Source organism: Haliotis rubra, unplaced genomic scaffold (assembly GCF_003918875.1).
Source record: "Haliotis rubra isolate DU_JTF1 unplaced genomic scaffold, ASM391887v1 Scf531, whole genome shotgun sequence".
NCBI classification, from domain to species: Eukaryota; Metazoa; Mollusca; class Gastropoda; order Lepetellida; family Haliotidae; genus Haliotis; species Haliotis rubra.
Genome location: NW_025767226.1, coordinates 633029 through 651757, shown reverse-complemented (window position 1 = coordinate 651757; position 18729 = coordinate 633029). Strand labels below are relative to the sequence as shown.

Genomic DNA, 18729 nt, shown 5'->3' with positions numbered 1-18729 from the left:
CACTGTCATGTAAAACGAGTTGTTACTGGGTCAATATTGCTTTTCGTGGGTCCATGAAACGGGTATTGACCTCATCACCAGTCTATAATTGCACTGTAAAAAATCCCTGTAATTTCTACGGTTGAACCGACGTGAAATAATCACGTTTGTCGCTGTAAACGAAAATAACGTCGAAATGCACGTAAACGTTGCATCGTGGGATACTAAGCCGGGTTATCGCGCTCGCGCGCAGTAGCATCACCGGTCCGCCATATTGTCTCATAAATTTTACATTGGGGAAAATGGGCGAATGAGTGGAGAGGGCTACGTTTTTCATTTTCATAATAATGAGATATGTAATGTGTGTGTGTGTAGTGTGTACACATGTCTGTATGTATGTGTATTTGTTTGTGTCTGTATGTATGTATGAGTGTGTGTCTATTTATGTATTACAAAAAAGTAAACCGCGAACACCACACAGTTTACATGGTTAACCAACGTAACACCTGCAAATGTTGCCTACTCTCATAGATCTTTCTTTCTTTCTTTCTGGATAGGTGTTTCCAGTGTTAAGGTTATGATTGTAGGTAAATGCAGCACGACATTTAAGAAGCAAATGATTTCAAGAAAGACGACCATCTCTGGACAGAGATTTCCTTGAGGAAATCGTCAATCACCGCCCAGTAGTTCCATCACCCAGTAGTTCTCCCCACTGTCGATTGACCATCATCCAGCAGTTCTACAAACCGTTACCACCCACCCACCCCCATCCCATCTCCGTCACACACACACATGCACACCATCCCACCCCGTCTCTCTCTCTCTCACACACGGTGTCCTCCCATTACGCAGACAGCCAGTTCGCAGACACCTTAAAACAACAACATTTACGGTTCAGTGAACAGATTATCTACTACCTGTTACCTGCACATTATATTGGAATAGTCCAAATAAAAACACAGGAACAAACTGAAGCTATATTATTTATTTTGAAAGATGGATGAAAAGACAGTAATTTGAACAGTTTATGTTCATAAACATTTTTAGTCTAACGGGAGTCGGCATCATCATATTGAAAACATTAGCTTCTCTATTAGAAATTGCGACACTGTTGTATCATATAAATCAAATAAAGACAAATGTGAACCTAAATATTATTCATATGGAATAAAGAAGTTATATGTTTTGCACACAATATTAAGATATATGACGAGTGCACTTAATTACGATTTATTTGGAATAATTTAAAAAAAAAATGACGCATCATATCAATGTGGCCATGGATGTGAGAATGTTTTTCATTACTTCCTTGAATATCCATTGTATACTACTCAAAGACATAAACTGTTACAATCTTAAGAAAGTATTGCTAAAATTAGAACACTGATTGGTATTAATCGTATCTTACATGGCAATGCAGGTGTCTCATTTACAACAAATCAGAATGTTTTCAAATATGTACATATCTATATCTCTCCAACAAAACGTTTTCTCAATTAACTTCTGTTGTACATATGCTATTATTGGGAGGGGGGCTTTTCTATCAATAACCAAAATATAACCTCTCAGTGACAAACCTGTTTTTATATTCGATAGTAATTGGTAGTAAAATCAATTTTGAGAAGAGATATCATTTATCATTTAATCACAACAAAGTTCTATTTACCCACAATCAAACTTCTCAGTAACGAACCTGTTTCAGGCTCACCCTGCTCTACTCACAAGACAGTGGATTGTTCCATTATACCCGTAGGTGTTACCCTAATTAACCTTCTAGTTCAGTGTCTGCCAAATGGGTGTCTGTCAAATGGGAGATAACCTCACACACACACAAACACACACATACACAAGTGGAACTACTGGTGATGATCGACGCTCGGTGGCAATACTGGGTGTCGATCGACAATTGATGGATCTGCTGGATCATGATTCACAGTTGGGAGAACTACTGGGTGATGATCGACGCTCGGTGGGACTGCTGGATCATGATTCACAGTTGGGAGAACTACTGGGTGATGATCGACGCTCTGCGGGACTGCTGGGTCATAATTCACAGTGGGGAGAACTACTGGGTGATGATCGACGCTCGGCGGGACTGCTGGGTCATGATTCACAGTGGGGAGAACTACTGGGTGATGATCGACGCTCGGCGGGACTGCTGGGTCATGATTCACAGTGGGGAGAACTACTGGGTGATGATCGACGCTCGGCGGGACTGCTGGGTCATGATTCACAGTGGGGAGAACTACTGGGTGATGATCGACGCTCGGCGGGACTGCTGGGTCATGATTCACAGTGGAGAGAACTACTGGGTGATGATCGACGCTCGGCGGAACTGCAGGATGATGATTGACGGTTGATGGTACGACTGGGTGATGTTCGATGGTTGAGGGAACTCCTGGATGGCGATGAAAAGTGGAAGGAACTCTGGTGGACTATGACCAACAATTGCAGGAACTACTGGGTTCTGATCAACATTTAGGAGAACATCTCGATGATGACAGGCGATTGTTGGAACTCCTGGGTGATGATTGACGGTTGTTTGAACTCCTGAATGATGATCGTCGGTTGGTGGAACTACTGGGTGTTCAACAACAATGGGGAGAACTACTTGGTGATGATCGACAGTGGGGACAACTGAGTGATGATCGATATTGTGTTTGTGTGTGGGATTACTGGGTGATGACTGACAGTTGGTGACACTGCTGGGTGATGATTAATGGTTGGTGAATCTACTTGGCGCTGCTTGACTCTCTGTGTGTGTGTGTGTGTGTGTGAGAGAGAGAGAGAGAGAGAGAGAGAGAGAGAGAGAGAGAGAGAGAGAGAGAGAGAGAGAGAGAGAGAGAGAGAGAGAGAGAGAGAGAGAGAGAGAGAGAGAGAGAGAGAGAGAGAGAGAGAGAGAGAGAGAGAGAGAGAGAGTACAGGTTGGTGATGAACAGTGGGTGATGATCGACGGTCGGCGGAACTAGTACTGATGGTTGATTATCGCCTGTTGGAAGAACTAGTAGGTGATTATCAAGAGTGGGCAGAACTACTGGCTGATGATGATCGACGCTCGACACAGCAGTTCCGCCAACCGTTGATCATCACAAAGCAGTTCCAATAGCTATTGATCATCACCCAGTAGCTCCACCAACTGGGAATTATCATCCAGCAGTTCCACCAACCGCTGATCATCGCCCTGTAGATCCACCAACTGTTGATGCCCAGGCATGTCCAGGTTCGCAACATTATGTCCACTTGCGTGTAAAATGAACAACTGGCGTTAAGTGTTCTTGTTTTAGGTTTTGTTTGTTGTGACCTGTTTATCTACAGTATTGATACATATATTGTATTTACATTCCGTAAGGGTCGGCAACCAATTGCACCAGTCCCGACAGTAGTAGTAGTAGTAGTAGTAGTAGTAGTAGTAGTAGTAGTAGTAGTAGTAGTAGTAGGTAGTAGTGGTGGTGGTGGTGGTAGTAGTTGTAGTAGTAGAGTAGAAGTAGAAGTAGAAGTAAAGGTGGTGGTGGTGGTTGTAGTAGTAGTAGGAGTAGAAGAAGTAGAAGTAATGGTGGTGGTGGTAGTAGTAGTAGTAGGAGGAGTAGAAGTAGAAGTAATGGCGGTGGTGGTAGTAGTAGTAGTAGAAGTAATGGTGGTGGTGGTAGGTGGTGGTGGTGGTAGGTAGTAGTAGTAGTAGTAGTAGTAGTAGTAGTAGTAGTAGTAGTAGTAGTGGCAGTAGTAGAAGTAATGGTGGTGGTGGTAGTAGTAGTAGTAGGAGTAGGAGTAGGAGTAGGAGTAATGGTGGTGGTAGTAGTAGTAGTAGTGCTCGTCTGTTTCACCTGAGTTGTACCTGTCGAGTACCTGCGTCACGTGATTTCCCCACTCATCAAGCTGACATACCTGGTATTACTACAATATTATTCAAAACAACGTTTCTCGCGCAGCAAAGATCAACACAAAACTACAGGTTATGCAGTAAAAACAAGTAGGCGATATACTTACGGGCTCGAAGCAGACCAGGTTCGTAACATCATGTACACTTGGTGTGAAATGAACATGTGTTCATCTGTTCCGTTCTGTTGATAAACTACGACATGCCTTTTCGGTGAGTGAGTGAGCGAGTAAGTTTAGTCTTACTCAGCTTTTAGCAATATTCCAGCAGTATCACGACAGGGGACACTAGAAATCGGCATCACACACTGCACACATGTGGGGAATCGAACTCAGGTCTTCGACATGACGAGCGAACACTTTAACCACAAGGCTACCCCACCGTCCCAGTCATATCCGTCTCAGCTGTTACATCAGGGAGTCCATAATGTGGACGAACACATTGCGACCAGAGATACCCAGTAATATCGATGTACAGAGCTGTCTCCCACCAATGAGCCGCGTCTTTAAAAAAATGTGATTCTGGGTTCGGATCACAGATTCGATCTGGTGTCTAGGCTTGTCAGCACCAAACCTGAACTCGTGGGTTTGACCAAAACTGTAAACGTCTGGGACCAGTAGACAAAGGGCTTTCTCCCCACATCAAGTTCACTAGCGTACTCCGTATTGTGTAAAGTTTCCCCATGGTGTAGAGCTCGACTGTTGCTCAAACCAAGACAAAGGGCTTTCTGGCAAAAAACAGAGAACATTGCAACATTCATCTGCTTGGTTTGGTATGACTTGAAACAGTGTTGACATCGGCTTATAAATAGAGGTTAAATTCATAACAATAATAATATACAAAGTATATATGTTAACTTTTAAAATCTACATTGTGCGTAGTTAACATCGTAGTATTGATTTGGTGATGAGTGATCTCTGAACCCTGTGTTTTGGCAACGTGCAGCGTCACAGTGAATACCACAGACTGGCCCCCGGCTTCGGTTGAGGTGTCAGCCTGGTTCTGTGGGCATTCTGCGCTGGCGCTACACTGCCTTTGCTATAATGAGTCAGCCGCCGGGGGACCAGGTCGCTGAGGAAACCAGTCTTTTCTAAAAATACCTTCAGCCGCGCTCTCAACGGAAAATCCGTGTTGGCGCTATTTTATAGTTTCACCCTGACGCCGAGAGGTCGTACATAGTGGTGGCACTCAAACGTCAGTAAATGCGGCATAGGTAAGTCTTCCGCCCCTGAATTTTAACAAGGAGTGAAAAGATATGTTTTTCGTATAATATAATTTGACTTTAAGCCAGGGGATTTAAGGGAGGTCACCCACTTTGAACACATGTACAACCTAGAGGGGAGGTCAGCAATGTTGTGCAGGTTACACAACACCAAATGATTTCCCATAGAGACTTCTATATTAACCTTATATCATTTTTTTTAAAATTACCCAGGCTATCTGTTGACATCGTACTTCTTACTCATGAACGACAGAGGCATCCAAGTTGGGGTTAAAAGTTTTAATAAATCATCCTTCGCACATCGGCGGTTACATTCAAACTGAGCATGGGAACACATGTGCAGGTACTTCCGTAAGATAAAAGGGAGTTAATTGTTTTTGTCTTTTACATACCGCTAAAAACATTAATGAGAAAAGTGACTGATGCTTACGTACAATATCCACAAAGCAATATAACTACAGTTTACAACAACACAATCAACAGTCATTCCATGTACACGGGTACAGTCAGGCTTTTAAACTATTAGTTTGGCATGAAATTCATGTGGACCCGTTTTTGGTAAATATCTCTTCATCCAATGACCCAATCGATCTCAAACTGTGCAAGAGGATGTTTTGTCAGACAACCTAATCACATTGTAAATCACCGATTTTATGCATTTGTATTAAAGAATCTGTCTATGTAACTGTCAACAAAATAAACAGCAGAGCGCAGAAGGCTTGCAGAGGGAGGGAGCCAATGACCTGTAACAGCGGTCAGGGTTCGAAATACCCCATATATTAGTGTGCCATGGCACGGTAATTATTGAAATGGCACAGCTAAAAAATGTTCTCGGTGCCCTTTTGACACGCCTGATTTTAATCACGTCATTTAATCGCCAAAACAATTATTTTTTCCAAATTAAATAATACCATACATATTTGAATGCTCATAAACCAATTTCTTTCTTTAACAATAAATTTCAAATTATCATCATCATTGTCATTTATTCTAAAAACATGTGGGCATACTCAATTTCTGAAAGGCACACCTAAAATATTTGTCTGGTGCCCTAAGGCACACTTAGAAAAAAAAGTATTTCTATCCCTGGCGGTAGTGTTGGGTCATAAAGGTAAATGCACGTGCAGTTCATGATAGTTACCTGTGCACTGCACAGTGATAGACCGTTTGGATCATTCACATTGACTACTTCTAGCTGTTATCATGAAAGCTTATTCAGATGATGCTAAAAGTTTAATTAGCAATGTGTTTAATTTTTTTTAAAAAGAGAGCAAACGTAGCAAACCGATTTATAAGGTGTCGGATTACATGAAACGTACAACTTTTGCTCCTGGCATGAAAGAGAACATCGTGCTAACAATTGTGAAAAATAAACCAACAACCAATAAACAAAACCTTGTACAAAAAGGTAGGCATCCAAAGTTAGATTCTTTTGAAATCAGGGTCATCAGCATAGCTGACCTACATTGAGGAACGTTGACCTTTATGACCCAACACTGCCGCTGTTACAGGTCATTGGCTCCCTCCCTTTGCAAGCCTTCTGCGCTCTGCTGTTTATTTAGTTGACAGTTACATAGACAGATTCTTTAATACAAATGCATAAAATCGGTGATTTACAATGTGATTAGGTTGTCTGACAAAACATCCACTTGCACAGTTTGAGATAGATTGGGTCATTGGATGAAGAGATATTTACCAAAAAACGGGTCCACATGCATTTCATGCCAAACTATACATTAAAACACAATTTCTGGACAAATTGTCCGGCTCATTGTCTGAGCACAGGAAGCGGAAGACATCAGTATTAAACAGTAGCAGTACTGTTAAGGGCTGTAGGTTTTAAAGGTATTATCCCACTTCTGGTCAAGGACATGTGACTAGTAATAATAGTTTGAAGTTTGAAATGTTATTTGGTAATGGCATCCTCAGCCCTGAGGAAATCTTAATCCAGTAAAATTCTCACAAGATATAGAATAAATAAAAAGAAATTCTGCTTAATGTATATCTATTGTTACATGAAACTCCATACATGGTAGCTTGGAGACATAATGAAGATATGGCATCTGCAAAACTTTAAAAGTCATTTTGTCAGTTATTCCTACATTTGCAGTTTTCCATTTCCACAGAGTTGGAAATTAACATAAACCTTATTGTCCCCCTCTGCTCCACTGTATCAAAGTCACAACACTTGAGATGGACTCCATATCTGAACTTATATTGTTGAGATGCTTGTAATTCAGGTTCTTGAATTTCTGAATCAGAAAATGACTTGCGACTTTCAGTACTACATGCAAATTGTGGTGTCTTGTTGCACTGTAAACAATACCCAGAAAGACGATCAATGTACCATGTTTGCATAAAATATCTGCACCAAAAACATTCACAAGAAAATGCCCACCAACAAACTTAAAAACCATGGAAAGTATTTTTAATAAATAGGAATGGCAGTTGCAGGTGAGATAGACTAACAACTAGTCTCTGAAAGGAACATATTTTACTGAAAAAAAGTTCATAGTAAAAATATGATATAATGAAAAGGAGCCCTGAGACTTTCTTCATTCCTGAAGCTGAGGAAATCTAGACTTGCCACATTTTCTAGACTTGCGTGGGCTTTCTTGGATATATTTGCTTCAGGGTCTGTACGACAGACTACAGGTGTGAGTGAGTGATTGAAAGGGTGTGTTGGAAATGAGTGAGTGAGTGGAGCAGAGTTGAAAGAGTGAGTTGAGCGGGTGATGCAAGAGGAGCTGACTGGAGGGGAAAGAGGAGAGAGGATTGGGTGGAGGAGAGTGGTATGGAGTGCCTGGAGTTGAGTGGGTAAAGTAAGTGGAGAGGCATGAGGTGGGAGGAGTGGAGCAGAGGGAGTGAAGTGGAATGTTGTTGAGTGGAGTGGGTGGTGAGAGGATTATTGCTGACAGGAGTGGAATGAGTAGGGTGGAGCGGAGTTGGTGGTGAGAGGATTATTGCTGACTGGAGTGGAATGTTGTTGAGTGGAGTGGGTGGTGAGAGGATTATTGCTGACTGGAGTGGAATGAGTTGTGTGGAGCGGAGTTGGTGGTGAGAGGATTATTGCTGACTGGAGTGGAATGAGTTGAGTGGAATGGAGTTGGTGGTGAGAGGATTATTGCTGACTGGAGTGGAATGAGTTGAGTGGAGCGGAGTTGGTGGTGAGAGGATTATTGCTGACTGGAGTGGAATGAGTTGAGTGGAGCAGAGTTGGCGATGAGAGGATTATTGCTGACTGGAGTGGAATGAGTTGAGTGGAGGCGGAGTTGGTGGTGAGAGGATTATTGCTGACTGGAGCGGAATGAGTTGAGTGGAGCGGAGTTGGTGGTGAGAGGATTATTGCTGACTGGAGTGGAATGAGTTGATTGGAGCAGAGTTGGTGATGTGAGGATTATTGCTGACTGGAGTGAGAGAAAAGGAACGGAGCAAAGCTATTGGGGCGAAGTGAGTGGTTGAAGCGGTGTGAGTGGAGAGGAGTGAGAGAAAAGGAACGGAGCAAAGCTAGTGGGGCGAAGTGAGTGGTTGAAGCTGTGTGAGTGGAGAGGAGTGGAGCAGAGGGACTAGAGCAGAGCTAGTGGAGCGAAGTGAATGGTTGAAGCGGTGTGAGCGGAGAGGAGTGGAGCAGAGGGACTAGAACAGAGCTAGTGGAGCGAAGTGAGTGGTTGAAGCGGTGTGAGTGGAGAGGAGCAGAGCAGAGGGACTAGAGCAGAGCAGAGGGACTAGAGCAGAGCTAGTGGAGCGAAGTGAGTGGTTGAAGCGGTGTGAGTGGAGAGGAGGCGGAGCAGAGGACTAGAGCAGAAACTAGTGGAAGCCAGTGAGGAAAGTGAGAGTGGTTGAAGCGGTGTGAGCCCGAAGTGAGAGTAGTTAAAGCGGTGTGAGTGGAGAGGAAGGAGAGAGCAGAGGGACTAGAAACAGAAGCTGGTGGAAGCGAAGTGAGTGGTTGAAGCGTGTGTGGCAGAAGTGAGAGTGGTTGAAGCGGTGTGAGTGGAGAGGAGTGGAGCAGAGGGACTAGAGCAGAGCTAGTGGAGCTGAGAGTGAGAGTGGTTGAAGCGGTGTGAGTGGAGAAGGAGGCAGAGGACTAGAGCAGGACTAGTGGAAGCAGAGTGAGTGAAGCTGAAGTGGAGAGGAAGTTGGAGTGAGTGGTTGAAGCAGTGTGAGCAAAAGTGAGTGGTTGGTGTAGCGGTGGAGAGGAGGAGCAGAAGGACTAGAGCAGAGCTGAGTGGAGGCAGAAGTGAGTGGTTGAAGCGGTGTGAGTGGAGAGGAGTGGAGCAGAGGGACTAGAGCAGAGCTAGTGGAGCGAAGTGAGTGGTTGAAGCGGTGTGAGTGGAGAGGAGTGGAGCAGAGGGACTAGAGCAGAGCTAGTGGAGCGAAGTGAGTGGTGAAGCGAAGCGGTGAGAGTTGGAGGACTGGAGTAGAGGACTAGAGCAGAGCTAGTGGAGGCGAAAGTAAAGTGGTTGGCAGGGTGTGTGTGGAGAGAAGGGAGGCGGAGGAGGGGACTAGAGCAAGAAGACTAGTGGAGAAAGTGAGTGGTTGAAGCAGAGGGACTAGCGGTGTGAGTGGAGAGGACTGGAGTAGAGGGACTAGAGCAGAGCTGTGTGGAAGGCGAAGTGAGTGGTTGAAGCGGTGTGAGTGGAGAGGAGTGGAGCAGAGGGACTAGAGCAGAGGTAGTAGAAGCTGAGTGGAGGAGCCGAAGTGAGTGGTTGAAGCTGTGTGAGAGGGAGGAGGTGGAGCAGAGGGACTAGAGCAGAGCTAGTGGAAGCCCAAGTAAGCAGTGGTTGAAGCGGTGTGAGTGGAGAGGAAGTGGAGCAGGGGACTAGAGAGCAGAGGTAGTAGAAGCGTGAAGTGAGTGGTTGAAGCGGTGTGAGTGGAGAGGAGTGGAGCAGAGGGACTGAGAGCAGGAGTGGAGGCCGGAAGTAAGTGGTTGAAGCGGTGTGAGTGGAGAGGAGTGGAGCAGAGAGGCAGTAGAAGCGAAGTGAGTGGTTGAAGCGGTGTGAGTTGAGAGGAGTGGAGCAGGGGACTAGAGCAGAGCTGAGTGGAGGCGAAAGTGGGAGAGAACGAGTGGTTGAAGCGGTGTGAGTGGAGGGCGGATCGGAGTTCAGTGGAGGTGGCGGAGGCAGTAATATGGGGAGTCGAGTAGAGTGATTGGTATTTAGTGGAGGAGAGCAGGCGAGGTGAGGGAGTGGAGCTGAGCGGCAGGCAGAGTGAGTGAGGGAGTGGAGCTGGCGAGAGTGGAGTGGAGGCGGAGCACAGCTGGCGAGTGAGTGGATGGAGTGGTGGCGGAGCCGGAGCAGAGGCGAATGGTGTTAAGCTGAGCGAAGGGAAGTCGGTCTGAGTATGGGGTGATTGGAGTATGTGGTGTGAACGGAGCGAAGTGGTGTGGAGTGGAGTGGTTTGGAGTTGAGTGGTTGAAGTGAGCTGAGTTAGTGGAGTGAGGTAGGTGGAGCGGAGCGTGGGGAGTGGAGTGGGTGGAGCAAGCGATTTCATCGGAGCATAGAGGACTGAGCGTAATGGAGTGCAGTCAAGTTGAGATGAGTGATATCTAGTGGAGCGGAGTGAGTAGAATGGAGTAAAGTGGAGCAAAGTGGAGCGGAGTGAGTGGTTTGAATCGGCTGGAGTGGAGTAGATGGAGGGAGTCAAGTGAGCCAGTGGGTGGAGCAGAATGATGTGGAGAGGAGGGCAATGGACGGAGTGAGTATAATGGAGTGAGAGGAGTGAGTGAGGGGAGATTTGTCTTGGTGTCTATAAACATTTCAGTAATTTTAGTTATAACAATATCATCAAATACTTTATCTTACCAAACCGGTGTGGGAGAGAGTTAAAAAGTGTAACATTAAACTAAACATCTTCACTTGAGCACTGCATCTTATCATTTACTAATTCAGTTACCTTGACAGGTATATAACGGGATGCAAATCCTCCCTTTACTTTTCTGGAGAAACACTGTGTGACTCTCTTCGCTCATTCCTGTTGCCACAGTAAGGAGAGTACATTTTTAGCTGGACATACATTGGTGAGTTTGAAGAAACGTTGACCACTACCCACCAACCTATTATATTCACGACCTCATTTGTTATAACCCATGGACATTTTAAAGAATAAATACGTATGGCAGATGCATTTAGTTACGTTAAACCTAAGCAATACCAAACATGAAGTATATGAATATGTATTTAACTTTGAGGCTGTTGAGAACTTTCTTAGATTTAGTCTGTTACATAACTACACATCAATGTAGAAACATGGATCAAGGATCTAGGAGCAGGCAAGACTTATTACATTTTCTTACCTGAAGTTTCCCTCTATCAGGCTGTGACATAACATGACAAGATTCACGTCATAGAGTGAGTGAGTTTAGTTTTATCCACACTCAGCAATATTCGAGCTATATGATGGTGGTCTGTAAATAATCAAGTCTGGACCAGACAATCCAATGGTCAACAGCATGAGCATATATATGCAATGGACCCACCTCATAGAGAAAAACTATGAACACTGAAGAAACTCCCCATGTAAACTCTTAACATTATGACACTTTATAATGCTAGACTGGTAAACAAAATATATTGTTATTAACCTTGCATACTTACCTCATTCTCTTGGAACTTGCATAGTTTCTGGAGTTATTTTCTGTACCTCAATCAAACTTTTCTCTATAGTAGATTTGATTTCACCATATACATGGAATATCTTTGATGTCAAGGAGGATAACATTTTTCAGTGAACAGTTCACGGGAAATAACTGCTTAAATGTTCAACCAGTTACCAGTTAGACACAGACACTGGGGATGGGTAGAGAAGGGGGGTGGGGGAGGGAGGGGGTTCCTGGCAGCTGAGGGAGGAGGGGTGCAAACAGTTCACAGACCAACTAGGAGGCATTTTAGGCAGCTGTGATTAGATGATTGAGAATACACTTTCATTTTTGAAAAGAGAGTAACTGTGCAGGAATTCACAGCAAACACAAGTGTAGTTCCCATAGGGTCATCAGTTTGGTTTAGGCGCGTCTTATGTATCATGTGTATATATAATATTTTGATTAGCTACTAAAATGTAGTGTACATGTGTAATTCTTTTACATCACTTTAACACTTTGTTGATTTAATCTTGAAATAGAAATATTTAAGAGTGTTATGCTACATAACATCAAGGTTGCTTCTTTAGTATTGTGCACCATGAGCTTGATGGTATATCTGTTAGACCAAACAAATGCTCACCTTTTAAATTTTCCTTACACATGAATGCCATGTTATGAAGATTGAGAAACAGTCACATTTCATTGTTTTCAAATGAGTCCATTTATACAATTATACAGTGTTATATCCGGGTTGTATTTTTCTCACTTGTACTTTAAACAATGATTAAGTACCATGTAATTTCTATTGCAGAAAATAAATTCCGGTATTTGGCAGTTGCGATATGTAAATGAAACATGAACATTTTGATTCATGTAAACAAAAATAGATGTTTCTAAGAAAATACCAGTATTCCATTCTGATGATATTATGTATAATATTTCAAAGGTTGATGATGACCAATGAACATATGTATATATGAATTGCCATCATCTTTGGATGTGAGTGTTTGTCTATTTCTAGACTTGCTTGAGCTGAATTGGCGAAAGCGGAAATTCACAGTTAAAACTGAAAGGTTCATTGGTCTATTAATGGCTGAATCACCTGAATACAGTCTAGCTTGTGCTAGCACTGACTGAGCGGGTTGCCATAAACATGTCTTTAGTTTATTTAGTTTATTAGTTTACTACAGTCATGTGTTACATAGTACAAAAACATTAAGTACAGATATACAAACACCAGGCATCAGAGGGCCGAAATGACACCTTAAAATGTTGCAGATTAAAAATTCAGTTAAATAAATGCGCAGTGATACTTAGTGTCTCCACTAACTTTTCAAACCGCCGGAACAGTGAACCGACAGCAGTGAATATTTTCGGTACGTTACGATTTTCAACAGTACCATACAATAACCTGAACTTGAAAAAATAAAAATAAAATGCTCACACCTTCAAATCTTCCTGTTTTTATTTGCTCTGAATAACTTCACAGCGTGTGAAAAATCAAATTGTTCAGTCTGCGCTGGGACAGTCGATTGTAAACGACTGGCGGCGTGGATCCTGTTTTGTAAGCTAAATCCTCGTTCAGCTGGCACACTTGTTACTGGAGTTATCAGTCTATAACTACGAGATATGACGAAAGCGATAACGTCATAACGAGCTCGTATCTGACGATGAGGTTCGTATAAATACTCGTGTTTTGTTTAAAAAACAAATGATTCAAATAAAATTGGAAACCGACCCCCAAGGTAAGGTCGTGAGAATATTTCTTAGTTGAGAGCGTTAATACGGCGCATTTAAAAAAAATTATTACGGTACCTATAATTTACGACAGTGAATAGCTTGATGACTGTAACTGGAGTTCTAATGGATCGATTTAAACGAAACTTTTTGCATTATTTCCAATGTTGAACGAACTTTTTATTCATTGGTGCTACCAAACACGTTCGGTACAACAAGGACTGGTCGGCTCGGAGTCAGTATACTGTGTCTGAGTGGGGTATTCATGCTTCACTGCAGCATGATATCTCAGTGGGTTAGCACTATAAAACCAGCTTCAGTCTGGGCTAGTACAAGCAGCCGCATATACACATACACACGCATGCACGTCATCATCTGAGCGAAATATTCTCAAGCACGATGTCTTTGTTTCGTGAACGCTAATTACAACACGAGTTGCGTTGGCCGTACCCCATGATTTCATAACATTTTTAACCAATGGCAACGTCGCACAGACCATTTCATTTTTAAAACTTGAAATCTTCTTATAGTACCTCTTCACGACTTTGGCGTCACTTGCGTTTTGGCTTCCGACTTAAGGACATCTCGTGATCATATCGTCTGCATTCAGAATGAATTCGTCATTTCCTATGTGAGTATTTCGGTATTTGTCCTACTTCTGGAAACACGATAACATTATTACATTATAACATTGTTATTAATTGCAATTAATTTGGTTTGACTGCTTTTTCCTATGTTTTTTGTTTGTTTAACAGCGTGTCTTTGCTGGATACAACTTTGAATTATCCATAAGTACTTTTTGTTTCATTTCTTAGGTAAGTTTTATTAGAATGTAATGTCAACAACAAAAATTACGAACGAAGGATCATTAGATTACAATTTGTAACGAGTCGTGTTCATCTTTGCCCTTTATTTTCATTTTAATTTCATTTGTAGTCTCTGGAGCAGCACTCCTGTACGTCCATGAGTGAAGACGCTCAAGCGGCGTCTTTCTTACAAGGGAGAAGTGCCATCCCCCGTGTAAGTCGCTATTTTACTACATTTTGCTTTTGATGCGCGGTATACTCGTATACATTTTTGCGCTTGATTTGTTGATAGTCTCGATGCTTAGGCGTTTTATTCAAAGGTTTCTTGTACGATACCACGTTATATAACGTATAATTCAAAATTTGTTCTATTTCTTTTTGCTTTGAAGGGAGAGAAAGGGAGACACGCGACTTTGGCGTCACTTGCGTTTTGGCTTCCGACTTAAGTACATCTCGTGATCAAATTGTCTGCATTCAGAATGAATTCTTCATTTCCTATGTGAGTATTTTGGTATTTGTCTTACTTCGGGAAACACAATAACATTATTGTCCGACTCTCCTATAAACAATTTAACAACAAATTGATAACAAAGTAGAGAATTGGATTAACAAAGGCCAGGTGTGGAAGGTGAAGGCGGACGCAGGGACCAAGCCAAAGCGATTTAATGACCTGCTCTCCGTTGGACCCTGAACAGACGAGACAGGTAGCGGCGATGTTTAAAATGCTATTTTGACCACCCGAAGGTTGGAAGAAGCCTCTATTGGAAAATAGACAGCCTAGCAGCAGCAGCGAGGTATAAATTGAGCGAGAGACTGGTCCCGCGTCCACCCCCGTACCTCGCCACCGAGCACTGAAAGTGCTGCGCCATCCACACCGAAATAAAGTAGAAAGTGTTATGTCATGTTATGTTTTGGTAGAATTGATAATGTAAAATGATGGAGGGAAAAACACAGGAGGACTCCACCAAGTTTGCCAATGAAAGTACCAGATAAATGAATTTATGATGAACTTATGCTGCAGCGAATGTCATCACAGAAAATGTGCAACCTGACGGGAGTCAAGTGTACCCCATCACTGATGTAGTGATCTACACCTGGGTAGATAAAGTCGTGGTGCATGACTTCACCGTCGATTGTCCTCATGAGATTGGCAACACGCCTATTCAGCTTCTTACGGCCAAGTTCAACACACTTAATTTCTCTTAGCGTATCGCCAGCAACACCGCGGCAACATATTGGACCACAGGAGCCTGGTGTGGGGAAGCCGCAACCGAGTGTAGAGTAGCTGCTCTTTGATCTGCTCAAAGAGCTCCCGGCCTGTGGTGACTCCGAGGTCATTTGAGCCCAGGTGTAATACTAGGATCCGGTGTTGACTGGCTGAGTTGGCGATCAGATCATCTATTGCCGGCCTGTCATGGCGCCATGTCCAGCCCCCCTTGACACGCCACTCCACCGGGGCCACGCTGCTGAGGGTGTCCGCCAGCGCAGGTCTCGCTCGGGCTAGGTAGCTGTCACCAACTACCCACACACCTACAACGATTACGCAAATTGTCATTATAATTATTGAAGCAGTTTACATTCTTATATATTGGAGATAACAATCAGATGACCATCGACCAGATCTCTTAATGGTCTCTGCATCAACACTGTTCATAGCTGCCGTAGTAGCAGCCCTGATTCTGAAAGAGTGAGAAGTGAATTTAAGATGTCCCACGTCAAGATGACTGATGGCTTTCTGCAGCACTGCCTGAAACTGAAATCTAGTTAGTTGTTTGCCATCAAAGTGAAGGAAAAGATAAGGGGAAGCAGTCGGTCGCGATTTTAAATATGTTACAATGGCAGCGACGGGACATAGCGGAGAATATGGAATAGCTTTGGTGTGGATAGAAGTACCTTTACCTGTTTGATCAGTCTTAGAATATTGAGGTGTGACATGCATGGCCGCTGCGTTACCTGTAATCTTTACATCATGAATAGTGAGAGACCTATGCGACGTGTCAGAAAGGGAGGTAGGTACCAACTCACTTATCCTGAAGAAACCGAAAAGGCCAGTGTATATGCTGCTTTAAAAAGATTGCATTCGTAAACAGAAGAACAAACAATATGAAGAACGTTGGAAATTGATAATAATATTTCTGCTGTGATCGGGCGTCGACTCTCTTTGGCCCTAGCTGCTTTGCTGAATCCTAAGAGCGTCTTCCGCACCAGGAAATGTTGGGATGCATCCTGCATGTCGTGCCACTTGTGCCAGGTTCCCAGTGCTGAGATATAGGCGTTGGCCGTTCTAGACGATTTACCCTGCAATGACAATGCTGACAAGTAATACATAATATGATCAAGTGGTGCCGGCCATGTAGATGGGAGACAATGTGACACTCTGAACTCGTTGAAAGACTGTAACGCTGTATGATAGGTCTTCCAAGTGTTTCTGGATAGTGACAGGTCCAGTAAACGGTCCGACTCCAGTCTTAGATGTCCCAGATGTCTGGTGGTAGTGGTGTTTTATTTTACTACATTTTGCATCTAGAAATTGCTTTTAATGTGCTGTATACTCGTATACATTTTTCGCTTTGATTTGTCGATAGTCTTGATTGCTTAGGCGTTTTATTCAAAGGTTTCTTGTAAGATACCACGTTATATAACATATAATTCAAAATTTGTTCTATTTCTTTTTGCTTTGAAGGGAGAGAAAGGGAGACACACTGACTCCCTACTCCACTCCGAAGTCGCCCTCCTGGATGGAGGGTGTAGAGGAGAGTGCGCCAAAAAGGGCGAGAAAACGTCTCTCTTTTGGGGAGAGACCCCGACAACGTAAGTCCACATGTTACTACATTTACAAATAGAAATCGGTTTTAATGCACGGTATACACATTTAAACCAACTCATAGAAAGCATTCACTTGATTTAATGGTAGTCTTTTTTTCTGTTCTGCGCGATACCATGCATACGGTCTCTGATAATTCTAAATTTGTTCTGTTACTTCTACTCTGAAGGGAGAGAAAGGGAGACACCACGTGTTTGCTAGCACCGACTCCGACGTCACCGAACTCGCCCTCCTGGGTGGAAACACCAAATCCGAGGCAAGTGAGTATCATTCATTCAGTCATTTCACTCATTCATTTCATTCATTCAATTTTATAGACGCGACAATTAACCAGTAATCCTAACTTTGTTTTATTCTAATTCCAATTCCTTTTTTTTAATCCTTTCAGGAGATCATACTTCTCGTGGCAGCCTCAAGGCAGATCATCAGGGAAATAGAGGAACAGTTAGAATTTATTTTAGAAAATGATTACTATTTTGGCTGATTGGGAAAGTAAAAAATTTAAAATTTAGAACTCCTCGTGACAGCCTCAAGGCAGATCATCAGGGAAATAGAGGAACAGTTAGAATTTATTTTAGAAAATGATTACTATTTTGGCTGATTGGGAAAGTAAAAAATTTAAAATTTAGAACTCCTCGTGACAGCCTCAAGGCAGATCATCAGGGAAATAGAGGAACAGTTAGAATTTATTTTAGAAAATGATTACTATTTTGGCTGATTGGGAAAGTAAAAAATTTAAAATTTAGAACTCCTCGTGACAACCTCAAGGCAGATCATCAGGGAAATAGAGGAACAGTTAGAATTTATTTTAGAAAATGATTACTATTTTGGCTGATTGGGAAAGTAAAAAATTTAAAATTTAGAACTCCCCGTGACAGCCTCAAGGCAGATCATCAGGGAAATAGAGGAACAGTTAGAATTTATTTTAGAAAATGATTACTATTTTGGCTGTTTTGGAATTTTTTAAATTATATCAAAAATTAAAACAAAAACTAAAACAAAAATTCTATGAAATTTGGGTCTTTTGGAATAATTTGTGGGGGGGTTCTTTTATGATATATGTCGACCGAGTTCCAAAATCTCGGCCTCATTATTATAAGAGTTTCACCCGACTAAATGAACGACAGAACTCGGAGGAAAACGAGGATTTCTCGATATCTGAACGCTCTTGGAATTTACAGTGGATTTATTGTGCTTTAGGATTTGTTTATTCGTTGGAACGTCATCGACATACTGTGAGTATTGTGTGTTTTTTATTGTTATGGTCAATAGCGCTGTCACAAATCACGGTCCTTGCGAGAGAGATGAATGACTTTTCCTTTGTTCCCCGTATCGCGGGCCGCTCTCGCGGAAACGTTCAACGAGGCTTGTTTAGGGCTGGCGGTCGTTTATTTTATCAGCCCTAACACAGCATTCTTATACCAATGGAATGTAAACGGACTCAAATGGCATATGAATGAACTGGCTTGTAAACAAGGGCTTGTTACTACACCGTTTTCGTCTTTGTTTTTGTCTTGTATTCTTTCAAACCGTCAGTTCATTACGATCAGTTTCATGTACTATATAAAAAGGAAGTTGAAATCAATCAATAAATAAATAAAAAATGAAATTATGTAATTCGGTTCTCACCTCAGTTGAAATTGAATTTGTGGGACCGTCACACAGTTTTCAAACGAAGACTCGAAGGAAATGACGCTGACGTAGGAACGT

General features: G+C 42.6%; 1 long non-coding RNA gene across 1 annotated transcript; it reads left to right on the top strand.

Moving 5' to 3' along the window:
• Positions 1–4966: 4966 nt before the first annotated feature.
• LOC124253094 lies at positions 4967–17767 on the top strand. The gene is made up of 7 exons (XR_006892094.1): positions 4967–5066; positions 13920–14020; positions 14326–14409; positions 14585–14694; positions 16879–17006; positions 17189–17279; positions 17408–17767. It is a non-coding gene; the product is annotated as an uncharacterized LOC124253094 (long non-coding RNA).
• Positions 17768–18729: the final 962 nt, after the last annotated feature.